A 10,916-nucleotide genomic window follows, 5' to 3' on the forward strand; every position below is an offset into this window, starting at 1 on the left:
ATCCAGGTTAGTGTTCCAAGAAAGTTAAGAACAGCTGCAACTTGGCTGGGAATCTTGTTTATCTTTTTAATTGTGTATATATGCCCAGAGGCTCTCCAAAGGCTCTAATATAAAGAATAAATGCTGTGTGGGAATTCAGTAATTAAGAGTCTCCTGTTGTTTCCTGTGTGGTAATTTTCACAGAGACCACTATGATAATTTACTCACATGAGGCTGAGACAGAAAGGAAGTGCCAGGAGAAAACTCAGAAGTAATTAGCAATTCAGGAAGTGCATTTCATAATCAAACCTGCACATGTTGGGTTTTGAGCAAACTCAAGACTACCTTGATTACAGTGATGTAAAATGACTTCGACTTCAGAACAAATGCCTTTGTTGATAAAATTGATTCTGTCTTTCAGATGAATGTTTTTCTGGGAACTCTCTGGTGGTCCAATGGTTAGGACTCTGCACTTTTACTGCTGAAGGCCCAGGTTCAATCCCTGGTTGGAGAACTAAGATACCACAAACCTCGAGGTGCGGCCCAAAAATATAACAATAATAATAATAATAATAATAATAGAGGGAAGAAAGAGATATAACCTAAACAAAATAAAGAATATCTATATAAAACCAACAGAAAATATTTAAAAAAATAAACAAATAAATCTTTTTCTAACCTCGCAATAGTTTCTCAGTAGTACCTCCATTTGATGTTTGCTGAGAAGTATTTAGATCAGCGTTTTCAAATGTGAATGTGCAAATGAATTACCTTGTTAAAATGCAGATTCTGATTCAGTAGAGCTAGGGAGGGGCCTGAGACTCTGCACTTCTAACAAGTGCCTAGGAGAGGCCCATGTTGCCAGTCGAGTAATGATGCTTTGGGTAGTGAGGTCTTAGATAACTTCGAAACTCATCCAGTAGTTGTTTTAGATTTTAAAAGACACTCTCTAAAAACAATAAATTAAGCCCAAGCAACAGGAAGCTAAGATGATTTTCAAAGCTAAATGCTTATGTCTCTTTGGGCCAGGAAGGAGCTCTTGCGAGTTGAGATCAAGAGCAAGCTGGCAGACAAAAACAGTGCCAGGCAAGATGCCACCTGATGGGGGAGATAGGGCTCAGCCTGAATTACCATGTCCATGGGTTTTGGCAAACTCAGGTCTAATCAAGGTCATTTCCAATAATAAATGGTTACAGTCTGGTTGATGGGGTTCAGCAATAATCATAATCGAGCAATAGGCAGTGATTTTGTTCCAAAGGAGTCAATCTAGATGGAAACTGGATTAGTCTATGTCTAGGTAGGAAGAGACGATGTCCAGGCTTGAGGCAGTGGCTGGGCCCCGGTCAGATGGGCTGAGGCTGTGAGCAGGGTGATTCCTATAAAGAACTGTAACAGCACAGACATCCAGTCAATCAGGATGGATGGACATGCAGGTTGAGGGTTAGGGAGAAAGTGCAGTGGGATCCAGGGGCTCATCCAAGAGACACCAGATGCTAGGATTAGGACAGCAAAGCTAATTTCATGCTTCTGAATTTCTGCTGTTAATGTACTATCAGACCTGTTTCCAATTAACTCATGAATGAGGTGAGATTAAGTCTGCAGATGAGATGTCTTCAATACTTGGAGCTAAGTGGTGCTTCAAGGAAAAGTGTGGAGCTGACAAATATTGTGTACCTCCTAGATGCTGAGCACTACACAGGGTGTTTAATACATACTACATAATCATAGTTAATACATACTTGTCAATGTAGGCTGCATCTGTAAGATAACACATGTCAGCTGCTGTGCACCATAGCACATTTTCTAGCACCACACGTGAGTATGTTGATGGAGTTTCTTTTTCTTCTCTTATTTCACATCTTGAGTTTTGGTGACAAGTTTTCTTTTTCATGTGAGGTTTTGTTTCTGCTTATATGATTGTCATTGTTATTTGCCACTGTTTACAATTATATAATATGATTGATTATATAATAGGATTAAAGAATTTTGCTCTAAGAAGATAGGAGAATGAGAAAGATGTAATCCTTTGAAGAGTTATTGGTCAAGTGGGAGAGGCAACCGTTGACATAAAAAATTATAAGTTCTCATAGTCATCTAGATGAGAGGGGAAGGATGAGAGCGGAACCATCTGTGGCCTTCATATGCTCAGCTGAATACTAGCCGTTCAAATCAGTGATTCGTCAGGAGAATAACTGTTGAAGTGTGTCAGAATTATTGACATTAAAGAGAGTTTGCAGGGACTTCCCTGACAGTCCAGTGGTTAAGACTCCAAGCTTCCACCGCTGGAAGCACAGGTTCAATCACTGGTTGGGGAACTAAGATCCTGCATGCTGTGCAGCGCAGCCAAAAAACAAAAAAAAGAGAGAGAGAGTTTGCGTTAAACTGGGGTGGAGGAATACTCTTGCAGAAAATGCAAACATTAGCCTCGTGCTTATGACAAAAGCCAGCCCAAGAAAAATACCATTTCTTCTCATAGGAAATATGAAATCACTTTCCCATGTGACAAAAACCAAACTGATGAGGAGCTATTTTGGATGTTCTCTGTCCCCATCACTTAACCTCATTTGGCTTCTTATTGCCTTTAAATTGCCTTGTCAAATATCACTGGAGAAGCAGACTGATTGGTTCTCTTAGGAGTTTACAAAGACTGTCTTGCAAAATATAACTTTAATATATGGGGAAGGTAGGTAAATAAAAGTCCAGACAACTACAAAGATGATTCCTAAATTGAGTGTGGTAGTGAGAGCATCAGTAAGTATGGGGTTGGACCTGGTGGCCGTGCTGTGTGAGGTCAGCAGGGTCCAGATGACTCCATGATGACCCTTGTAGCCTAGTGGGTCTGTGAAACTGATTTCTGCCACCAAGATGACTGCTCACCTGACAAAATAACCCCATCCCTTAATTATACCAAAAAGGGAGTTCTTACCATCTACTTTCGGCCACACTGAATTCTAAGGACGTTGATTCAGGCAAGAAACACGAAGCTAACAGTATTTTATGGGGTATTTCATGACCCAACACTAAAAAATATTTTCCTCACTGATGCCTGAAATTTCACTGGTGAGGTGTGCCTTTATTTAGTCAGTTTGGGTTGTATAACGTAGCTAGTCCTGGAATTCTGAACAAACTATCACCGGTGCCTTATGCAATGAACAATTTTCTGAAACCTAGGCATCCCTTAGGTAAGACACCAGAGTCAAAAGGAACTAATATAGCACATGATTTTCTTCCTTAGAAGAGGGAACCATAAGTAAGAGTGTTAAGAATGTTGTTTACTGTTGTACTAGTCAGGGTTCTATAGAGAAACAGAACCAATGTATATAGAACCTATATAATATTTATGTATAATATATAACATGACTTAAGGCCTTCAAATGATTGGATGTGGCCCACCTACATTAGGGAGAATAATCTGCTTTACTCAAATTCTACTGATTTAAACGTTAATCACGGACTTCCCTGGCGGTCCAGTGGTTAAGATTCGGCACTTCCAATGCAGGGGGTGTGGGTTCAATCCCTGGTTGGGGAACTAAGATCCCACATACCACACGACACGGCCAAAAAAAAAAAAAAAAAAAAGTGTTAATCGCATTAAAAAAATATCGTTTGCACAGCAACATCTAGGCTAGTGTTTCACCAAACAACTGGACGCCGTAGCCTAGTCAAATGGGCATATGAAATTAGCCATCATGGTTATATTCACGTGGAACATGAAACAATTTGTATTTCTAAAAACTGAAAACACCTGATTACTTCTCAATAATTTTACCAACCACTGCTTAATGGCTTTTATCTCCAGGCTTGAGCAGATCACACGTTTCTAACTCACCTTATGCAGTAAGGGGAGCTAGATGATGCCACCTGTCCTGTGGCAAGTATTTGCACCCTGGATCTAGGACGTTTCACCACCCCCACCAAGCCGAGAGGGAGGGGCTGATCTCAGCTTCTTCACCAGCATATGGTGAAGTATCTATTATCTTTGTGTTCACTCTCTTATTTTTAATCAAATCTCATCAGCTTTACACATGAACTGTTGTAAGCATCTTACAATATTAACTCATTAATCTTTGTAACGCATGAGGTTGGTACTACAAGGATCTCCATTTTTTCACCAATTTAAGTAGCTAGTTAAAGATCAAAGGATCATTTGGTGGCTCTTAACCATTACTTGTTAGGCAACTTGCACAGCAAGAGGTTTTGTTACATCCGGCTGTGGCTTGGAGGATGCCGGAGATTAAAGCATGCACCACCTCTGCGTATCATTATCATGGATATCGATGAGAAATGTTTACTAGATTATCGTAACTATCTTGAAAACAAATGCAATTTAATCTCTTTTAATTCAATCAGTTCAGTTTAAAAATAGGTATATTGCATTTAGGATACAATCAGCCTGAATCTTGCAACTCTAAAATGTTTTCATAAGTGAAGCTCTTGTGTTACACTCTACCCACCTCTTTAGGGTTGTAATTTTTCAAAAATCCTATTGAATTCCTGATGACGACCTTTGGAGAGAATGAACCATGGGTTTCAATCAAAACTATCCTTGCTGCCTAAAGACATAGCTAGAGAACAAGCCCAGTGATGATTCTACACACACAGAAGAAGAGTCTACATGTTGGCTGTGGGTTTGTTGGTTACAGGAGTGTGACTCTACAAGTCATCACAATTTTAAATAGTGTCAGGCTACCATAGAACATTTCATCTAAAGATATGATGGTGTCAAGCACCTATGAAAGGCCATGTATGTGGAATCAATTCTTGATTCAAAAAATATGCTTAAGATCAAATCGAATCAATGTAACAGAAAAATAATTACAAAGGCTGAAAATTGCCCTCTTCCCCGTTTTTGTTTTTTGGTTTTTTTGGGCTTCTGTTAGTAAACCCATGTAGAAGAGACACTTTCTACCCTGAAGGAGACTGCTGTCTCATCTGATAAATCATATAAGCTCCAGTGAATGTATGTCATCACCCTCAGGAATGACAGGTCTATCTTTGTCGCTCTTGTGGGATTTGAGGATTGACACTGTCAGAGAACTTGACTAATAACCTTCACCTGGACCTTCCAAACTCTGCACGTAACTTCTTGAAAAAGATCTTGATAAAGGCCAATATTTTCACAGGTTGACAGGGTCGGGAGAAGAGGGTCACTGAGCACTTTGACACTTTTAAGTTCAGTTTACAGTAACTCCTTGAGAAGCCTTAGGTTTTGCTGCACTTGCAATTGTTGGGACAAATCACAAGAAAATGAATGAAATATGTGACTGTCAGAGATACTGCATCTGGCTTTATTCTCTCAAAGATATGTGCTTATGAGAGCAATTTATACACATCACTGTTTGACGAAAAGGACACATCATTGATGTTCACTAAGTTTAAATCGAATGCCTTTCACTTTATTCTAAAGCCACATATGGGTGTGTGTTGTTTCATCAGTGAGATTCATGACAGTGAATGGGAAGAAGTAATCCATTCCCCTTATTCTGCTCAAAATGCAAAAGACAAAGTTAAATTTTGCTAAAGACGGATCCATACCAGGGGAAAGGACAACTCTTAAATGCCCATTGAATTTCTTATCCACATGTTTGAAAATATGAGACATATTTAGACTCTAGCCAGGGGTATGGTTTCAGGTCTTTCTGGTGTGCTTAATTCCTTCTCTCTCTCAAAGTCATTTTGGTTTAAAAACACCACACTACATTTACATCCCATGACCAAAAACCTTGGAACATCAAACAAACGGTAATTAAGCATTATTATTTTATGCATTCAACGATGCTGATTTCAAGAGACTACACAAACAGGAATCCTTGAAATTGTTTTATTGATGACAGAATCAGTGTATAATTTGATGAGGAACCTGCGAACAATAAAGAATATGTCTATTGCCAGCAAAATACAATGATTCCAGGTCCTTTAGACATTACAAATACAGTTCTTTCACACCAGATGGTTCATATGTAACAAAGCCATTTTAGAATGCTTAATTGTGCTTCTACAAAACCTTCGAAGAATGAGGTAGTTTCCTTTACCCACCATATTTTCCACATTTCCATTATTACGCTTTCAGTGAGCTTAAATCCTTTTAACATAATCTTTAAACAATTGCTCATGAGAGCCAAGGCTTATTTATAAAATGTTTATTTCTTTCTACTTGATTATTCTTAAAGATAATCTCAAGAATCACGACACAACCAGAGAAATTTGAGACAAGCAATGGCTGGGGCTTTTTCATTACAATCAGATGCAAGAGAACACATTCTAAAAATTCCATAGTTAAGCTGGTATTCTCCCATTTCTAACTATAAACTGATTTAAAAACTACCTCCTCACACTACTTTTCTCTCAGCCACCATATCAAGTAAGCACAGATTCTTCAGCATAGGGGGTTAGTCTCCATTTATTGGCTAACTATGGGATCATGCATTCTTTTACGTCAACAGGGGACCATCTGCAGAATTTATAGGTGCATACAGATTAGCCAGCTTATCTTTAAAATTTCATTCAAAATCTACTTACTGCCATATTCTTGAATACCAACACTCTTCAAACACTTATCAGTGAAGTAGAAATTGAGGCAGGTTATTTGTATTTCTTTCTCGACCTTGAGAATGACTTTAATGACCATTGTGAAATTAACTTGAGGAAATAGCAGTGTGTTGTACATTTTAGTTAAAAACAAAATAATAATTCAACTAATTTCCAAATCAGTTAACCTTCACCAAGGAAAGGGGGATGGTGGCAAATAGTATTCCCAAGGGGAAAAAGAAGTCACAATCTATTCCTTGCCACTTATTCTTTTATTCAGTCTCAAGAAGCTTCACAGATCTTAAAATAAAATGGTTGAAGAAATGACATAATAGATCTTATAGACTATGCAATTATAAAGTCTTAACCATATTGGTAGTAATCTAAAGTAGTTCCCATGTAACATGACCGTTAGATCATTATCTCAAGGTTATCTGATAAGCTGGCCACTATATTTAGTCACTTTCTAATTGGCACTATTTGTACTTGGCACCTATGTTGAAAGCCGAAGATCCCGATGGCTGGCAGAATGAGGAAAGAGTTCTCTTGGACAGCACAGAAGCAAGTTCGACTTTTTGCCTTTCTTTCTCTACTACCATTTGTTCTTCCTCTGACATCTTCTGTAGTTACAATTGTTTCCATTCAATGATGGGTAACAAGGAACCTAGCCATTGTGACAGTGGACACGTAGAGAAAATACATGTCAATGGTAATACATTTTAATTCATTCCCGTATCACAGCTCACAATTTTTACCATTCCAACAGTGGGTTCCATAGGTAGAACATTATGTAACTCATGTTTTAGACCTTATTAATCGGTATGTGGTATGCAAAACATACTTTCAGACAGAAAGTATACAAAGGTTACTTAAAACTTCAATACTTGTATCCAGCAGATTTTAAAGACCACCTCATTTGCTTAGACTGAATTTCATGCCTTTATCATTCACTAAAGCAAATATGTTTACATATATCTGATCCCAGGGAATTATTTACCTCCAAACACTTGATATGTTTCTATTCTATTGATATGTTTCTTTATCACTTCCTCAAATTAATATCTGAGAAATTTTTTACTATGGTATGTATACTGAAGATGGAAGATAAATCACTTTCTTCTACCTTTGTATTTTTAAAAGAACTTTCTGGCAATGATAAAAAATAATCTCTTTGCAATACTTTAAATGGCCTTTCTTTTAAAACCTCAAACTGTGAAAACCTGTTTAGTATTAAAGTTAGTCTTCCACCTGCTATTTTCTGAGTAGCTGTAATCCATCATTTTCAAGTCAACAGTCTCAACAGTTTGATTCATAATTGACATTTTCTAGAAAAAGTCACTCTAGGAACATTTTGTTTATTTCAATAATACCTGACTTTGAGTTTAAGATCAGCAAGGATGCTGTAATTTGAGGTGTTCTTTTGTTAGATGTACCATGACAACTTAACATCGCTCCAAAGGAATGCAGTTAACAAATGTACCAGGTTGGCAGTAAACAGCAAACCAGGAGGTAATTCACACCAAGAACCCCTAAATACTAATCTACTGAGTAGTTTCCCACGAGAGGAAAGAAAGGAATGGAAAAAAGGACATTATTTCTTTTAAAAATGAGATGAAAATGTTTATTGTGATTTCTTGATAGCACATCGATAACAGATGTCCTCTGACCTTATCATCTAACTGTATTAAATATTACTTTTATATCTAAAACTTCAAGTAGGAGAGTATAAACTCCATGAGGGTAATGTCTGTATACTACTTATTTTCTAAAACTAACTTTCTAATCCCTACTGTGAGTTGTGTTAGACACATATTTGTGGGTACTCGATCAACATTTATCAAGTTAACTGATCCAATTAATTATAATCTCTGTGATCTTTGTCAATTAATAAGTAATGCTTATTGAAAGAGTGGTACTCTCTGCCTCCTCCTGTGAGGAGATATCTGGAAAACAGACAGCTGAACAAATTCTACTTGTGGCAAAACAAAGTGATAGGTGTTATAAACATCTACTAAAATTATGTACCAGGATTACTATTCATAACTTAAGTTTTTGCATATCCTAAATCCACATTAAAGGAATAATTCTTTGATCCTATTTAGAATCAGGACATGAAATCAAAGATCCCTCTTACAATGTTTCTCTAACCCCTGTCTAAGCTTTAGTGCATCTCATGAATGTTTATTGCTCTAAATATTTTAGAAAATATCACTCATTGAAAGCGAATGAATGTTGTCGTTCCCTGCTTAAAATAGATTTTTCCCAATCATAAGGGTAAAGTGAACATATAATTTTAAAAAGGAACTTTTAAAGGAAAAAGAATACAGTGATTGAGCACTAAGTGGGAATGGGGAAAATAAATAAGCTTATGTTGGCAGCTAATTTTATAGCACAAACTCCCTAAAGCAGAGCTGAAACCGAAGCTTTAATAAAAAGTTCCTACAATTCTTTTGACCAAGATATACTCATTAATTGCCTTTAAGTGCCCCAGAGTACTCTGATTTCAGGAAAGCTAGATATGATGAAGAGTTTTCACCCAGGGTGTATAATGTAGGCTTCCCAGATCTTCAGGAGGGCTGACATTGCCAAGTTATATAATCGATGTGACATTGCGCTTTCTTGCTACCTCTGATCTTTTTTTTTCTCTCGTGACAATCTTTTGAGAAAAGAATAAACGGTGTTTACCAGGTAGAAAAAAAAGTGATTCCCTAACAAGTTTTCTCAGTCATTTATTCCTCTTTCCCTTTTACTTTTCCTCTGTCCTTTTGAAAGTAAAGGTTTTATTAGGTATTACTAGTTTATTCAGTCCTGCAGGTTCTGGGGAGCATGATACACATCACTGAAATGGACTCTTCTTTTGGTGTATCATGAATTGAATCCTTGATAAATGACTGTAACAAAGAAAATTCCTAATAGCGAATAGCTTTAGGAAATGCTCGGGTTTTGTCTAATGCCTGAAAGCTTCATTTTAAAATCTTGGTTTCTACTGATGTGTTTTGAAAAAGGCTGATGAACTTGGTCTGAAATGTAAAAACTGAAAAAAAAAGTGGAAGGAAGAGAACACGCAAAATAAGTTAATCATTGTCATTTTAAGTGCCACCAGTTCTGTTTATATTCATGCACATGTGAATTGCTGAATCCCATTTGATCGACCCAATTAAACATTAACTAATTGCAGCCAATTATGCAAATATCAGCAACAATATTAATTTGTTGATCTTTTTGAGCAGATTAGCCTCACATGTTCCTAATGCTAGCCTATCTTACGCCTTAAATGATCAATTAGTGTTAGGATAACTAAGTCTTGAAGAATGGATAATTGCCTAGTTATAATGTGCCACTCTTGCTGTATTAATCCACTGCAATTAAACAAATAGTGCACAAGGAAAAAAGATGTGCAGATGTTCCCTTTAAATCTATTTAACAAGTTAGTGTCAAAGTCAATTTCCTGTCTTATTACTTAAACGAGAATGGCAGATTGTGTTCTCTGTTTTAGGAGACCTTGTTTCCTTAAATGTACATCCTTCATCTTCAGAGTCTGGTAGAAAGGGCTTAAAATGCTCTTAAGGTCTGATGAAAGAAATCACACAGACATAATGTCAAGACATTTTGTTCTCCAACTCTTACAACGAACATGTCTCGCCATACTAAATTCAGAGATGCAAAGTATAAAATGTATTTGTGGCAAATAGATGATTTCCATTTCTCATAGGAATGTTGAGTCTGGTTATTATGGGCTACTTGACAGGTTAGAATTACCTTAAGTCATTTCTAGACTACAATATTGAAAATGAGGTCCCAGGATTTAGCCAAGGCAAATGTATACTCTTAGAATGCTACTTGGTGAACAAAGTTGTGCAGAGGATAGTTAAAGCACTTCAGCCCTACCTAAAAAGAATAGACTCTCCCAAGACTTCAGATCGCCAATTAAAAGCCCCTTAAAAGATATTTTTACCATTCCTTTTCATCTTATACTTCCCTCATTTTCATTTTACTGTTCCTATCTAAAAAGACTCTATGGCCAAAAGTCTTGGAAAAGAATCAAAGCCCCATTTGCTACGTGTTGCTAAATGCCTTAAGGAAAATTTTCCAGCACGTCAAAACTTTTAGAATTTTTTTCCTTGCTCTGAAAAGAGGATGAAATATGATCAGCAAGATGAAAGTTATTAGGACTAAAGGAAACCAAAATATAATGTCTGAGAGTTGACCTTCCAAGGGTAAATGTTTTCTATCAAGATTTGACTTTCCCCTAGATAAACCAGGATACAATTTAACTCATGGCTCCTAAACAAGGAAAATATATATCTATAATCACTCTCCCTGTACCCTAACCATGTGCTTATCCAATCCCCATCCAACAGAAATGAGCACCTATAAAACCAGAGTATAAAAACCAGAGTATATACCTC

At 36.9% G+C, this 10,916-nt stretch overlaps 1 non-coding gene across 1 annotated transcript; it reads left to right on the forward strand.

Moving 5' to 3' along the window:
- The first annotated feature begins 420 nt into the window (after positions 1-420).
- Positions 421-493, forward strand: TRNAK-UUU. Its single transcript has one exon. It is a non-coding gene; the product is annotated as a tRNA-Lys (tRNA).
- Positions 494-10,916: the final 10,423 nt, after the last annotated feature.

The sequence above is a fragment of the Balaenoptera musculus genome, chromosome 10, assembly GCF_009873245.2.
Source record: "Balaenoptera musculus isolate JJ_BM4_2016_0621 chromosome 10, mBalMus1.pri.v3, whole genome shotgun sequence".
Lineage (NCBI taxonomy): Eukaryota > Metazoa > Chordata > Mammalia > Artiodactyla > Balaenopteridae > Balaenoptera > Balaenoptera musculus.